General features: G+C 36.9%; 1 long non-coding RNA gene and 6 other non-coding genes across 7 annotated transcripts in view; 6 read left to right on the forward strand and 1 right to left on the reverse strand.

Annotated features, from left to right (window-relative positions):
* LOC135196748 (uncharacterized) overlaps nucleotides 1-17,500 on the reverse strand; it is a 475,624-nt gene that overhangs the window by 57,587 nt on the left and 400,537 nt on the right. The window lies entirely within an intron of this gene.
* On the forward strand, nucleotides 1,124-1,196 carry Trnat-agu (transfer RNA threonine (anticodon AGU)). Its single transcript has one exon. It is a non-coding gene; the product is annotated as a tRNA-Thr (tRNA).
* Nucleotides 3,770-3,842, forward strand: Trnat-agu (transfer RNA threonine (anticodon AGU)). Its single transcript has one exon. It is a non-coding gene; the product is annotated as a tRNA-Thr (tRNA).
* Nucleotides 4,220-4,292, forward strand: Trnat-cgu (transfer RNA threonine (anticodon CGU)). The gene has a single exon. It is a non-coding gene; the product is annotated as a tRNA-Thr (tRNA).
* Nucleotides 4,428-4,500, forward strand: Trnat-agu (transfer RNA threonine (anticodon AGU)). The gene has a single exon. It is a non-coding gene; the product is annotated as a tRNA-Thr (tRNA).
* Trnat-cgu (transfer RNA threonine (anticodon CGU)) lies at nucleotides 4,679-4,751 on the forward strand. Its single transcript has one exon. It is a non-coding gene; the product is annotated as a tRNA-Thr (tRNA).
* Nucleotides 4,941-5,013, forward strand: Trnat-agu (transfer RNA threonine (anticodon AGU)). The gene has a single exon. It is a non-coding gene; the product is annotated as a tRNA-Thr (tRNA).

Below are 17,500 nucleotides of genomic sequence, written 5' to 3' on the forward strand. Positions count from 1 at the left end.
GAAAATTCTGGGGCCCTCGTTCGCATTTATTATTATTATTATTATTACAACCTGAAAAAGGAGGGAACAATTCAAAGGACGACCCAGAAGGAGCCAACTATTGCGCTCTCAGCGTAGGGGTTAACCATCATTCCCCTCGAGATGTTACCGAACCTTCAGCATCGACATAAATGGAAAAGATAAACGAGAAATGATGCGGAAATGAAAATTACAAATAATTATTGGGCACATAAATCAACAGCAGCAACAACAACAACAATAATAATTATGATACAGAATACGCCTATTCTTTCTGTGAACTAACCATTAATAATAAACATTAACTCTATAAAATTACATGGAAAAAGACAAACGGTTTAAGCACTGAATTTCTGAGGCTTGCCGAATGACCGCAAATATTGAAAGCTTAAAATGTTCGCCTTATTTTCGTATAAAATAGATGTACGTATATCATATTATCAATGTTGTATCACTCATGCCCTCATTTGGAAACTTAATAAGTGAACTCCGAGGAGGAGGAAAAACCATTATGAAGATTACAAAAATCATATTCATTTAAAAAGAACGTCTGCCGTGCCGCTATACTATTTCTATTTAAGGAAATAATCATGATAATATTAATAAAGAAAAAGTAGATTAGAAATTTATTAGAAATTTGAAATAATAATCTTAATTGCGAAGAAATGCACAATGGCGTCAGTGTAAATATACATTAAAAACATATGCAAATAAAATAATATTAATAACAATAGAAATGGTACAAATAACGGGTGCATGATGCATACATAAGCTAATTACAAATCAATGAATAAAACGAACTGCAATTTAAAAACAACAAAGCATTGAAATTGGTCGACAATCAGTCACAGAAACATGACAACGGATGTACGTCATTCAAATAAAGAGAACGCAGCGATATATATTTTCAGTGTATGCAGTACAATATATATATATATATATATATATATATATATATATATATATATATATATATATATATATATTTATATATCGGGATTAGCTGATAACTGAAACTTGTAAGTACGATATATGGTAAAAGTCTGAACCAGTTTATATTGAAGAGCTTTGTAATCATGCGAAATCCTCCTCTACAAAAGAGAAAGCCTTCATAGCTCAGTGGCTAGAGCGCTGGTCTAGTAAACCAGAGGCCGGGAGTTCGATCCTCCCTGAAGGCACGGATGTGATTGCAGTTTGCCCCGTCGATAAAATAGAATGCATTCACTTTTTCTTAGCAGTAATGTACTATTCATTCTTGCAGCCTACGATAAGTCTAGGAGAAGATTGTCTGAGTGTGTTACTTCCAAATTAAAATTTCTCGTTGGACGAGAGGGTTACGTGCTCGCCTACTGATTCTGTATCCGTGAGTTCGATTCCCTGCTCTGCCAACGTGGAATCAGAGGAATTTATTTTTGATGATTAGAAATTCATTACTTTTACAATGTCTCAGCTGCCAATCCGATGGTCCGAAGTTCGAACCCCAGCTCGGCCAATGCGGAATCAGAGGAATTTATTTCTAGTGATAGAAATTCATTTCTCGATATAGTGTGGTTCGGATCCCACAATAAGCTGTAGGTCCCGTTGCTAGGTGACCAATTGGTTCCTAGCTACTAGCTACGTAAAAATATCTAATCCTTCGGGCCAGCCCTAGGAGAGCTGTTAATCAGCTCAGTGGTCTGGTAAAACTAAGATATCCTTAACTTTAACTTGTATAATGTGGTTCAGATCCCATAATAAGTAAGTAGCCAGTTGGTTCCTCGCCACGTAAAAATATCTAATTCTTTGGGCCAGCCCTAGGAGAGCTGTTCATCAGCTCAGTGCTCTGGTTAAACTAAAATAAACTTAATTTTTCAACTTTCAAAATATAATATTTTCATAGCTCAGTGGCAGGAGCACTTGCCTACTAAACCAGAAGTTGGGAATTTCATCCTCCCTGAAGGTAACAATACTGGATTTTATCTGATCAGTCGTATACTACAACATCCTTTTTATCCTATCAGTTATATACTACTCATCCTTGTTAGTATATGAGAAGTCCACCAATGGTGCGTCCATAGCTCAAAGGCTTTACAACATGTTATTACTAAAACCATGGCCTGGGAGTATGATCCTCAGTACATGAAATAATCAGAATGTTGTATTAAGCTGCTTGATGTTTCTTTTCACCAGTCAAAAAATATCGCTGAGCTCTTTGCAATGTGGTACCATCAGAACCCAGTGCCCACAGTAACAGCCTAATAAACCAGAGGCTGGAGGGTCATTCGCCCCTAAAGTCAGAAATATGAGCATATTGTATTCTTTGATGTGCTGTACATTCTTTTTATCTTAATGAGAAACTTATAAAAAACATGAAGCATTTATAGCATCTCTTCCCAAAATTGCACCTTTATTGTCTAGTAGCTAGAACAAGGTCTTAATAAACCAGAGGATGAGAGTTTAGTCACCCATGAAGACAATTAGGTATGTGACTTTTGTATAGTACTACTTGATGTGCTGGAAACTTTCAGTCATCTCAGAAGATGCAGGATAGATGTAAGCATTTATTCACAATATGGTCCCTTCATAGTTCAGTGACTAAAGTAAAACACCAGTCTAGTAAAAAGAAGGTTGGGACTTTGATCTTCCATGAAGGCAATAAGGTAAATATTGAGAAGTACTCTTTCATGGAATGACATTATTGATAATCCTGTGAATGGAAGTAGGACAGAATGTTGTACTACAGTGTCGCTTCCTAACATTGTGCCTTCATATTTCAAGTGGCTAGAGAGCTGGTCCAGTAAACATGAAGCCAGGAGTTCTATTCTCCCCGCAGTCCATGATGAGAACGTAGTTTATCATGTCAGTTATATATTACACGTCCTTTACATGCACTCAGTAATTTACTGCTCGTCCTTCTTAGCAAATCAGAAGTAAGGGGGAATGCAGTATTGGAGTGTCTCTTCCTCACATTGCACCTTCATAGCTGTCGCTATAGAGCTAGACTAGCAAACCAAAGGCTGGGAGTTTAATCTTCCCTGAAAGGCAATCAAATGAACATTATATACTTCGATGTGCTGCACATTTTTATTTATTCAGACAATAATGTTTTACAGTACCTCTTCCTAAACGGTGCTTTCAAGGTCTGTGGCTAGAATGCAGGTCTTGTAAATCAGAAGCCAGGAGTTCAACCCTCCCCAAAGGCAATGATGAGACCCTAGTTTATCCTGTCAGTAAATAACTACACATAGTCTTTTTTTTACACTACCAGCAAAAATAATTCTCACCTGTCATACCTGATCAAAATTCCAAGAAAATGTTGTATTAGAGTGCCTTCTCCTAAATTTGTGCCTTCATAGTTCAGTGGCTGGAACTCTTGTCGAATGAACCAGAGGCCAGGAGTTTGATCCTCCATGAAGGAAATTGTAATTCATCCTGTCAATAATATACTGTACATCGTTTTTATCCCGTCAGTAGTATACTGCTCATAATATTCACACTTTCAGATGTCCAGGAGAATGTGGTGTTACAGTGTCTCTTCCAGAAATGGTGCCTGAGCCAGAGCGCTGGTCCAATAAACAAGAGGCTGGGAGTTCGATCCTCCCTGAAGGCAACTACGAAACTGTAGTGCATCGTGTCAATAATGTGCTATATGTCGTTTTTACAATCAGCAATATACAGCTCATTATGTTCACCCGGTGTATACTGCTCAGTATGTTTACTCTATCAGATGTCCAGGAGAATGCGGTGTTACAGTGTTTCCTCCAAAAATGGTGCCTTCATAGCTCAGTGGCTAGAGCGCTGGTCTAGTAAACCAGAGGTCGGGAGTTCGATCCTCCCTGAAGGCAACTACAAAACTGTAGTGTATCGTGTCAATAATGTGCTATATGTCCTTTTTACAATCAGCAACATACTGCTCATTACATTCACCCTATCAGATGTCCAGGAGAATGTGGTGTTACAGAGTCTCTTCCAGAAATGGTACCTTCATAGCTCAGTGGGTAGAGCACTGATCTAGTAAACCAGAGGCCGGAAGTTCGATCCTCCATGAAAGCAACTACGAAACTGTAGTACATTATGTCAATAATGTACTATATGACCTTTTTACAATCAGCGACATACAGCTCATTATGTTCACCCGGTGTATACTGCTCAGTATGTTTACTCTATCAGATGTCCAGGAGAATGTGGTGTTACAGTGTTTCCTCCAAAAATGGTCCATGGTGCCTTCATAGCTCAGTGGGTAGAGCGCTGGTCTCGTAAACCAGAGGCCGGGAGTTCGATCCTCCCTGAAGGCAACTACGAAACTGTAGTGCATCGTGTCAATAATGTGCTATATGTCCTTTTTACAATCAGCAACATACTGCTCATTACGTTCACCCTATCAGATGTCCAGGAGAATGTGGTGTTACAGTGTCTCTTCCAGAAATGGTGCCTTCATAGCTCAGTGGCTAGAGCGCTGGTCTAGTAAACCAGAGGCCGGGAGTTCGATCCTCCCTGAAGGCAACTACGAAACTATGGTGCATCATGTCAATAATGTACTATATGTCCTTTTTATAATCAGCAATATACAGCTCATTATGTTCACCCGGTGTATACTGCTCAGTATGTTTACTCTATCAGATGTCCGGAGAATTTGTGGTTGTTACAGGGTTTGTTTTCCCTCCAAAAATGGTCCATGGTTGCCTTCATAGCTCAGTGGCTAGAGCGCTGGTCTCGTAAACCAGAGGGCAGGAGTTTGATCCTCCCTGAAGACAACTATAAAACTGTAGTGTATCGTGTCAATAATGTGCTATATGTCCTTTTTACAATTAGCAACATACTGCTCTTAAGTTCACCTTATCAGATGTCCAGGAGAATGTGGTGTTAGTGTATACTGATCAGTATGTTTATCCTATCAGATGTCCAGGAGAATGTGGTGTTACAGTGTCTCTTCCAAAAATGCTGCCTTCATAGCTCAGTGGCTAGAGCGCTGGTCTAGTAAACCAGAGGCCGGGAGTTCGATCCTCCCTGAAGGCAACTATGAAACTGTAGTGAATCCTGTCAGTAATGTGCTGTAAGTACTTTTTACAATCAGCAATATACTGCTCATTATGTTCTTATGTTCACCGTTTCAGATGTCCAGGAGAATGTGGGGTTACAGTGTCTCCTCCAAAAAAGGTGCCTTCATAGCTCAGTGGCTAGAGCACTAATATAAATAAGAAGCCAGTTTTATACTCCCGGAAGGAATGATGATAATGTTATATTGCATTAATTAAAGTGCTGCACATTCTTTTTGTACAGTCAGAAGTCAGACAGTTGTATTACCAATAGATCTCTCCCCAATGTGTTTGTCTTCATTGTTCAGTGGTTAAAGCACTGGTCTAGTAAGCCAAAGTTGGGTGTTCTAGCCTCTCTGAAGAAATTATGTAAATATTGTACTGTACGCTTGTGCTGCACATTCTCTTTTCAAGTCAGGAAAAGGGGAACACTTTTCTATTATTGGGTATCTTCCCAACATTGTGCCTTCATAGCTGTGGTAAGATTATGCAACTAAGAAACCTGAGGCAGGAAGTTTTATCCTCTATGATAGAGTAGAATAAAATGTAGACTTTATGCCAATGGTCAAGCATTGGGACCTATGAAGTCATTCAGCACTGAACGGGAAATTGACATCAGTAAGAAGGTTGGAAAGGTATAGCAGGAAATCCTCACAGTTGCACTAGGAAATAATCTTTAAAGAGGGTGGAGAGTCAGATGGAAGAAAGAGAATATGAATATGAACGTAAAAAGAGATGAGAGAGGTTGAAGGTAGGAACCAAAGGGATGCTGCAAAGATCCTTACATAATGCCTACATTGCAACAAGTGAGGTGCACTGACAGCACTACCCGTATGGGATATCCTCTATGATGGAAATGGCATGAATGTGATTGTACTTCTTAGTGTCCCCATGGCTATTTACAATACGGTATCTTTATAGTTCTTTGGCGAGAGTGCTGACCCAATGAACCATAACCACAACCCTCTTAAAGCTCAGTAGCTAGTGCTGGTCTTAAAAAACACAGACTAGGAGTTTGATTCTACCTGAAGGCTGTAATGCAAGAAGTCTATACCCCTTTTTCAACATTGAAAAGATGATTTAGCATGAAGGATCAAAACCCCCATCTACGGTTCACTAGACCAGTGCTCTAGCCACTAAACTATGTTGTGAAAAAGACAAACCAATATGACTCCACAAAATAATGAGATGACTAGAACAGAGCTCTAGCCAATAAGGTATTGAGGTATTTCTTTGAGATGAGGCACAGTAACACCATATTTTCTCCTACTTCTCCACATTTTGTCTTTCCTGTCACCACATGCAAGAAAGGATGCTGCATTACTCCGCAGTTTCCCAATATAATGCCTTCATAGTTCAATAGCTAAAGCATTAGAGAGTTAACCAGAGGTCTGGAGTTGCATCCTCCCTGAGAGCAGTCATATAAAGGTGCTTTCATATTCTTTTACAGGTGTTCATTGTACAGTGCTATTAAAGAAGAGCTGGTCTCACTTTCCCATTAAATTCACTACTAATCCTCAAGGCATGAATGGGGGTTCTCGGTTATTCTTGAACGCTATACAATCTCTTCCTCAAGGAGACTAGTCAGGATTATTAAACGTGAATGAAAAATGGCTGTGTATTTTTGACATGGTATCATGTTGGGAAAATGGAACTAGGAAGGTCTGTTAGAAGCGTATTTGAACTAGAAATCCAGGGAGAAATGGAAGAGAGGGAGCCAAAGAAAGCGCTAGGTCGATGAAGTGTATACACAAGGAGAAGAATGATGCAATAAATGCCAGAGGGAAGGGAATTGTCAATGGATGTTGGTGATACTTCTAGGTATGTGAATTAAACATCTATGAGATTTTGCATATTTCACCCATGGTGTTATAATTGCAATGGCACTGAGCAAGACTGCATTGCAAGTAAAATTACCAATGTTTGTTTTTGTTCAATTAAAAAATACAGAACAGGGATATACTCTAAAACTAAATCTTTTCAGTTTTTCAGTTATATCTGCTCCTACCTTTCAAAACAAAGTTTACTTAAACTCTTCATGCAAAGCGCAATAGAATTGCTTACTGACAATCCACCTGTATCTTCTAACTACATTTAAAATAACCATATTAATTATTAATCACTTTTAAGCTTTCTGAAAAGAAAACTATTGTTCCGGCTTTGTCTGTCAGTCAGCACTTTTTTCTGTTCGCCATCAGATCTTAAAAACTACTGGGGTTAGAGGGTTGCAAATTAGTGTTTTGATCGTCCATTCTCCAATCATCAAACATACCGAATTGCAGCCCTCTAGCCTCAGTAGTTTTTTATTCTATTTCATTTACTGTTAAAGTTAGCCATAATCGTGCGTCTGGTAACGATATAGGCCAGGCTACTACCGGGCTTTGGTTAAAGTTTTATGCGCCACGGCTCACACAGCATTATCCCGAGACCAACGAAAGATAGATCTAGTTTCGGAGGCCTTGATGATACGATGTACAGAAAAGTCGATTGCGCCTAAGAAACTTTGGCGCATTTTTTTTCTTTTGCTTGTGTTGTTGCTGATTGTGCAACATCAACCCCTTCAGATATTTCATGTAGAGATAACGAAACAATTGGAGAGATAACGCATAGCATTACGTAACCTCTCACTCTTGTCAGTACCTATGGATGTACTATATATGAACTTTGTTATTCACACAAACATATATATATATATATACATATGTATATTTATTATATATCTATATATATATCATATATATATATATATATATATAGATATATATATATATATATATATTAGGGTGAGTCTCCACTCGGTATGCAATTTCGAAGGCGAAGGAGAATGATAAAAAAAAAAATAAAAAAAAAATATATATATATTATATATATCTATATCTATATATATTATATATAGATATGAGATATAGATATATATATATTATATATATATATATATATATATATATATGTGTGTGTGTTTTATCATTCTCCTTCGCCTTCGAAATTGCATACCGAGTGGAGACTCACCCTAATATATATATATATATATATATATATATATATATATATATATATATATATATATATATATATATATATATATATTTATATATATATATATATTATATATATATATATATGTTTGTGTGTATACAAATTCATATATAGTACATCCATAGGTACTGACAAGAGTGAGAGGTTACGTAATGCTATGCGTTATCTCTCCAATTGTTTCGTTATCTCTAAATGAAATATCTGAATATGTATATATATATATATAAATATATATATATATATATATATATAATGGTATATATATATATATATATATATAGGATAGTATATAATATATATATAATATACATATATCATATATATATATATATACATATATGCATATATAATAATAATATATAATATACACACACACACTTCGAGAAGATCGATCCATACTGTACTGTGCCGACACTGTAGTTTGCAGGAGTCATTTTGGAATGAAGCCGCAAGCCAACTAACTACCCTTCTTCACAATGGCCATGGCCCATCACCGCCGACTTTCCGCCAGGTTCAGAATCCAATGCCTAGGTCAATTCAAGCAAAATGAAGTAAATCAGAACCACTTTCCCTCATTCTGAAATTAAACTCTGGACCTCTCATTGACAGTGAGAGTATCATGACCACTCGATCACTAACCTGAGCTCCCATAGACTGCAGGTTCTGTCAATATCAAACCCACAACGAAATTCTGAAGGAGGATTCAACTCGCTGCTCCTCGAAACTTCTACAGTCTTTCAAGCAACCGTAGAATACACACTGCAGTAAATTGGAGAGGCATTTGCGATAAAGACCCAAGAGAGACCAAAAATAGGGGTAGACACACAAGCAAATACGAAGTTCTTTGGATATGGGACTTGAAAGACAGAGACACAGCTCGGAAGACGCCTAGGGTGAGCTAAAGAAATAAACAAACACTGCTTTATGGACAAGGAAAACATACATTCCCCACCAACACAGCGCCTAAGGTCACCGGGAAAGATGGACCCTACGGCGCTATTGCTCGCAGAACCAAATATACCCCTTCGAAGCAAAGTCCTTCTCAAACATCGGCGCCGCCCCCACGCCCCAAGGGGTCCCAGACAATCCAAACTACCCTTGAGAGGATGTGATGTTTTGACTGGACTTCCGAGAAGGGACACAAAGGCATCAACATTTGTGGGGGGAGGGGGGGGGGGGGGTTGTGACAAGTATAGCCATCTTTAAGCTGTTTTCTTCCTTGGTGTTTGCTTCGTATTCTCTTTCACTGAGAGAGAGAGAGAGAGAGAGTACTCTACGAACCTCGTTCTTGAAGTCTTCACAGAAAGAGGGCAAGCTGGCTTTTCAGAGGTTGTCAGACCTCCGAGTTTTGGGTATTTCTGCTCCTCAAACTTTGAATTGTGGCTTTCATTTCTGGTTTCTGTTGTGTGATGGATTTGCTTCCGAAGGACCTATAAGTAAATGTCATCATTTTCACAAACAGTACAACTACCAATCTTACTATCTATAATATTCATCATAGTAGTAGAAAGTAGTGGTAGAGGTTCGTCATATCAAGATATTTGTACTAACAATAAAAAAAAACTGCAATATCTAGTAAAGGTTTTGCACGACTGCTGCTGCTGCTGCTGCTACTATTACTACTTTTGTTACTGCAACTAACTATCAAAATTATCATGATTCAATTGACCTTTCTTCTGTACTGTCACCAACGAATGAAGGCGTCATCGACAAAGAAGAAGAAACAGTTTATTGTGCAAAAAACTCAACACCACAATAGACAACCTGGACGAAAATAATGGTTTGCTAAAATTTCATACAAAAAATGAAAGGAACTGATTTGAAATAAAACACGGATGTGGTGGGTGACAGAGAGAGCATGATGCAATAATCCCTTTTTTTTTATTTATTTTGGCATGGGCGGGAGTAGGAATGGTCAATTTACCAGAGAGAGAGAGAGAGAGAGAGAGAGAAGAGAGAGAGACTCCTAATATAATACCTTTTTTTCACTTTAGATGGGTTATTCACAAGAGCAGAGAGAGAGAGAGAGAGAGAGAGAGAGAGAGAGAGAGAGAGAGAGAGAGAGATTCTAAGAATACGAGATAACCTACCGTGTCAACACAGGTTCCTATTCTGAGAACCACTGGCTTTTGTCAACACTAACCCCCATACACCATTCTACGAATTTTTGTGATTGGATATAAAGAACGCAAATCATTGATTTTTGCTGGTACTGTATGGAAACGAGTGAGTGGTGTGAATATTATATATAAATATATATATATATATATATATATATATATATATATATATATATATATATATATATGTGTGTGTGTGTGTGTGTGTGTGTGTGTGTGTGTGACAATCATAATTTTTCCATCCTTTGAACAAAAGGGACCCCATGACTTTTATCATATGGAAATATAAATGAGTAAGTGTGCTCCAGTGCCAAAAAAGACGATATTTTTAAAAAATTCTCTAACTTTTCTTTAGATCTCTAAGCTTTATAGATCTTCTAACATTTTAAATCCTCTACATTTCCTAAATCTTCAAATTTTCATGGGTCGTATATTTTTTCTAGTCTTAAAACTTTTACATATCCTGTAACTTTAAAGACCTATAGAGTTCTAGATGGTTTAACTTTTACAGATCCTCTAACTTTTAAAGTTCAATAGACTTTCAATCTTTAAGTTAAAACTGAACAGGCAGAAAATAATCTGAGTGCCTCGTTCGCTACAAAAATGTTAAGCTAAATTATCTCCGGACTGATGATGTCAAATCTTGTACTTGTGCTTTGTTTACTATTTTTGTATACGTGGAATGACTTCCCCTTTACAGATGGCGCCAGTGTTAGGTTTTCGAAACGATGACAAACAGTCGCGTGCAATATCAAGATATAATCAAAACTAACATAGAAAATACTGTCTAGGCGATGGATGGAATCACAACCCTGAGAACATAAAGTACCCTAAGTATATTGTGCCGATTTTTCAAAAGGTTGGTGTTTGCACGACAAACCACATTTTATACCTTATCCTTATTTTCTAGTTTTTACCGACCCAGGCGAGATATGGACATTTCGTTGCCACCCAGCCATCCCCCCCTTTAACGGTGTCTGCATTAACATAAAAAATACTTTTCAGTTTGTTCTCTGAACCACAACCCAATTAAGGGAGGTGGGGGTGGTATTACTTACATAGTTCCGCACTTGACGAGTGGGTTACGCACTTGCCTACCGATTTGGTTATCCGAGTTCGTTTCCCCGCTCTGCCAATGTGGAATCAGAGGAATTTATTTCTGGTGATTAGAACTTCATTTCTCGATATAACATGGTTCGGTTTCCACAATAAGCTGTGGGTCCCGTTGCTTAGTAACCAGTCGGTTCCTTGCCACGCAAAAATATCTAATCCTTCGGGCCAGCCCTAGGAGAGCTGTTAATCAGCTCAGTGGCCTGGTTAAACTAAAATATACTTAACTTATTACTTACAATGCTCCTTGTTGATGGTATAAAGGGAATTTAGAAGAGACCCTTCGGGCATCATCTTCACTGTTTTTAGGAATTTACTCTATATTCGTTCTTACCCCTGGACCCATCAAACTTCTTCCACAAGAAAAATATTTGCTAAACCTTCTTCTACCCATGCTCTTATTAACCTCACACTCAGAATAAAATGGTTATAAACTAAGAAAGTTTCACAATAAAATGACTATGGATATACTACACATCACTTATGAGGGAGGTAGGTGATGTGAAGAAGATAGGTGGAGCTGTGAAGTAGATAGGTGGAGATCCAGTGGTAAAAAGTTTAACACATTTCTATGAACGAGATGGTTTGTACATGTGATGAAAAAAATAGCAGGTGTGGAAGTTGTGGGACGAAGACCACTAAGAAGGTCCAGAATATCATGGAAAAAGTGTATAGAGGCCCAGTGGTTCTCAACCAGGGGGAAATTTCAGAGTTTCAGGGGGGAGAATTGTGTCGAAAGGTTAGTAGGCTCAAACTGGCCCTAGGACCTCACGAAACGCAGTAAGCATCGGTTCACACTACTGAGAGGTGACGCTGCGGTTTCTCTTCGCTAGCTTGTGTTTTTGTTAGTATTTTGTTGCATATTATTTGGAATGCAACTTTTGAGGCAGACAATTTTGGAAAAGGGGGAGGGGTACATGAGCCAAAAAAGGTTGAGAATCACTGGCAGAGGCCCGATGGGAATTAAGGCAGAGAGGACGTAGGACAGGAGAGAATGTGGAGAAAATTCAACTCGCATCTAACATGGAAAACGAAAAATCTAGTGTAAACATGTTACTGATGATGATGATGATAACATTCAAATGACATATCATATTCATTGAAATTATCATGACATTAATATGATGTCAGTGATATGCACATGATTTTGTATCTCTGGAAATGCATCAATCCATCAACCGACATTGCTAGACACGAGGAAGATATAAACAGGAAATGCAACTACGGACTAAGAGCAGAATTCAGACAACTGTAAAAGCATGGTATTTCAAATGTCTGACTATTAGTTTGTGCTACCATTTTTTTTTTTTTTTTTTTTTTTGAGTGAATTGACCTTAAAAGATCTCATTCTCTTTGAAATATACGAAATTTATAGCGCCGCTTAATAGCACATTCATGTCTATTCTTACTTTCTTTTAATCTACTGACTTCACTACTATTTTGTACTCATAATAGTATGTATGTCCTACTTTCCTTCAGTTAATCTGTCCACCTAAATAAGTTTAATCAATTTTTCAGATATATGCTCTCAATATATTTTATATTTCTAGTGTTAATTTAAATGTATTTTCGCTTATACACGAGTTTTTTCTTTTTCCGTAGTAAAATGAATTTTTGTCGTTTTTATCCTTATTCTGAATAATAATTCTAACCTATTCATTTTCTCTTTCTACCTCTTAATTGAGATAAAATTCTTTAATTTTACTGCAGTTTTTAAACTTTCAAAAAATTTCGTTAGTCTATTTGCCCCTCTAATTTAAGCTTCTAGCATGCCATCGTTAATTGCAGGTTCAGAAAAGGTGAGTGGAGGTATTAAAACAGGTTGAATTTTGGGCGTGGTTGATATCTCTCTCTCTCTCTCTCCCCCCCCCCCCTCTCCCCCCCCCCTCCCCCTCCTCCCCCCCCCCCCCCCCCCCCCCTCTCTCCCTCTCTCTTCTCTCTCTCTCTCTCTCTCTCTCTCTCTCTCTCTCTCTCTCTCTCTCTCTCTCTCTCTCTCTCAGTTCTTTTGATTCTACACTTCCTTTTATTTGTGCCACTTTCTCCCGAAACATTTAGGTTAATGAAAACTATATTTATTTTAAGAGAGAGAGAGAGAGCATCAGTCTTATGTCCTCTCAGCACATGAAAAATCCCCTTTGATATAATAATAATAATAATAATAATAATAATAATAATTAATATAATAATAATAATAATAATAATAACAACAACAAAGTTACCCAAAACAATAGGAAAATGAAGTTATTATCATTTTATATATATGCATATATGCATATATATATATATATATATATATATATATATATATATATATATATATATATATATATATATATACACACACACACACACATATATATATAAAGGTTTTTTTGCCACGAAGGAAAAAATGAAAAAGCGAGATAGCCCTCCCCCCAGAAAACTACTTTCGGTCCTGTTCGGATCCCCGAAGAAAGTACTTTGGCTATGCTCGCTTTGTTTTTCATTTTTTCCTTCGTGGCAAAAAACTTTTATTTATACATAGCATCACGTTTTATATACTTCGTGATCAAGTTATTCATATTATATATATATATATATGTATATATATATATATATATATATAATAATTATATACATGGATAAGCCCTATATGAATACTTACGTGTCGTGTGCTATTTAAGGAGATTCTAGCTTATCGAGGAACCAACCTGTCTTTATTTCACCATTTCATTCTGTCATGGGCCAGATAAAAGTGGGAAATGTGCCCATCCACGAAATCTGTGCAACAGCTAATAGGAGAATTATCTCTGAATGTCAATCAAGGAGTAGGCATTCATGTTGTCGAGGCGGCACGCCCCCCCCCCCCCCCCCCCACCCCCCCCCCCCGACCTCTCTCTCTCTCTCTGTCACCCACTATAAACTCATGATCAAGCCAAATATTACATGTTATGCATAAGTATATAAACTAGAAGTGTACTTTGTTAAACACAGTTTAAAGACCAATGTCGATTTACCAACAGATAATGCAGGCAAAATTCTAATCGCAGAACATTAAGAAAGTAGAGTGCAATGATCAGAGGACATAATTGGTAATGTAAGCTCAATTACCATGAAAAATATATAATCAGGGGCATTATTATACAAAAAAAGGAAAAAAGATACAATTATCATTAAGATTATGCAATAAAGATATCATCTTAAAAACTAGGCAATTAAGGTAAAATTACTATTAAGACAGGCAATAAAGCAAAGTATCACTTAGAAAATACATGTACCAGCAACATTGACATTGGGCAATACAGTATAATTATTACTACCACTGTGCAGTAAACATGCAATTACCATTGGAATTTAGTAATAAAGATACAAGTATCATTAACCTTAGGCAGGGGCACATTACAGAAAAAGTAAGCAATAATGGCATAACTCTCAAGACTAATATTAGTCAATAAAGATTTGCTAGAGAATATATAAGGTGTTAACGGAACAATAATCCTACGAAAAATCTACGAATCATGAGCATATCATATCTATCACATAAAACAGAGAACACTGACAAGAAGGGTCAATAATTGTGAACTATTAAAAAATAAAAATTGCCAGCAGAGGCAAAATCATCCCAAGGAAAAATAATGCCATAAAAAACCACAATTAGTGAACAAAAATTGGTATAAGAGGAAAAAATATCACAATACGCGATACAAAAAGGTTCACTTATAGAAAAATGTGCAAAAACAGGCACAATTACCACAGTAAAAATAGGGTATTAATGCTAGACTAATAAGCGAGGCACTTTAAAAAACACGCACACCTTTACAACAGAATTACAATGCAATTACCGTTTTAAAAATGAATCAATAAGGGCTCATTTATCAAACAAAACACCGACAAAAGCCACATTTGCATACGAAAAATGGCGACGAAGGCAAAACTGTCAGAAAAAATGAAGACACTGACTGAAAAACTATTATAGGAAAATTGTGACTTGAAGCAAAGTTATTAAACGAAAAAAATGATCTCAGGAAAATGATGGTACTAATTGCAAAATTATCGCAAGAAAACTAAGAAACTGAAGGCAAAATAATCATAGGAAAATGAAGGCAACAAAAGACAAAATTATCACAAGAAGAACTAAGACACTGAAGGCACAATTATAGGAAAATGAAGGCACTGCAAGCAAATTTATCACAAGAAAATTAAGACACTGAAGCCAAAATAATCATTAGAAAATGAAAGCACTGAAGGAAAAATTATCATAAGAAAATTAAGACAATAAGGCAAAATTATCATAAGAAAATTAAGATACTGAAGGCAAAATTGTTCCAAGAAAACTGAGAAACTGAAGGCAAAATTATCATAAGACAATGAAGACACTTTCGAACAAAATTATCAAGAAAATTAAGACACTGAATGCAAAATTATCACAAGTAAATAAAGACACTGAAGGCAAAATTATCACAGGAAAATGAAGGCCCCAAGGGATTAAATTATCCCAGGAAACCTAAAACACAGAAAGCAAAATCATCATAGAAAAGGGCAATAAAGGCAAAATAACAATAGGAAAATCTGTCGATAATAGAACAGTTACTACACGAACCGATAAAAATACAAACGTGCGTGAAAAAATGACCTTCACAAAAAATCTGTTAAATTGATCGTAAAATAAAAATATAATAATAAAGGTATAACGGAACCAGTAACACCAGAAAGAAAACCAAACTCGGAGAAAAAAAGGAAAGCCCAACAATATGGGCATAAATTCGGAAGAAAAATGACCAATTCCGACCTCGACCGAGGAAAAACTAGACGGGTGGGAGTAAACACCAAAGGGAAAAAGAGCACAGGAGGTATTGACACAAGAGAAATATTTTCCCCTAAAGGCTCACGATGTAAGAAAATAATTCTAATTGGAAATATAGGGGAAACGAACGCAATGTCAGTGGAAATATTGAAAAAAAAAAAAGTCTGTATTCTTATAAGGCTCAAAATCAACCACGAAGGAATTGGTTGACACAATAAACGTACGTAAATATAATAGTGTAGGGTCCCACACGGCTTATCTCACAACGAGCATCTGGCATACTCGCCAATCGCACTCATACAAGGAACGCCGCAGATGTCACGCATCCGTTGTACAATTAAAGGTATGCTAAATGTATAATTCTTATTACAAGCATTGCAGTGTCAGCTTTCCGGCTATTTGTATCATAAACTTCATTCGTGTCTTGTATGTTAATTTATGTACATCTTTTCATCCGCTAAACAAACACTTGACAGTACTCTGACCTCTGTTTTGTTCGCCTTGTGTCAGGCACTACATTTCCGCTCGCTAGAGCTACTGACCTGTCTGTTTGTTTTTTGAATAAAGTAGTAAGTTTTGAACGCCGACACTTGCTCGCACACGCCTTCGCTCAATAGTTTTCTGGAAAAAAAAAAACGATTCCATCTTTCAATCCGCAGATCTTAAAAACTACTGAGGCTAGAGAGCTGCAAATTGGTATGTTGATCATCCACCCTCCAAAAATCAAACATACCAAATTGCAGCCCACTAGCTCAGTAGCTTTTATTTTTATTTAAGGTTAAATTTAGCCATAATCGTGCGTCTAACAATGATATAGGCCAGTCCACCACCGGGCCGTAGTTAAAGTTTTATAAGCCGCAGCTCATAGAGCATTATGCTGAAACCGCCTAAAGATATATCTATTTTCAGTGGCCTAGATTATACGATGTACAGAAAATTCAATTGGGTCTTGCTCCTTACGGAATACATGGTAATATGCAAAAATGGAAAATAAACCTCCTAGTGGAAAATCACGGTTAAAAATATTTAACATGCAGTAAAAACGAAAAGATAACTAACTATAGAACATTACCACTTGCATGAAAAGTAACAATCTTGGCGAATCTGGAGCAAATAAAGGAATTGTCAAAGAAAAGTAGCTCAATCTTGGGGAATTATTAACCAACAAAGAGGAACAATAAAAAAGCAGCTTAATCTTGGAACATTACGAGCCAATTAACAGGAATGATAAAAAAAAGTAGCTCAATCTTGGGGCATTAGGGGCCAATAATTAACAGGAATGATAACAAAAAAGTAGCTCAATCTTGGGGCATTGAGGGCCAATAATTAACAAGAATGGTCAAAGAAAAGTAGCTCAATCTTGGGGCATTGAGGGCCAATAATTAACAGGAATGGTCACAGAAAAGTAGCTCAATCTT

Source organism: Macrobrachium nipponense, chromosome 18, assembly GCF_015104395.2.
Source record: "Macrobrachium nipponense isolate FS-2020 chromosome 18, ASM1510439v2, whole genome shotgun sequence".
NCBI lineage: Eukaryota > Metazoa > Arthropoda > Malacostraca > Decapoda > Palaemonidae > Macrobrachium > Macrobrachium nipponense.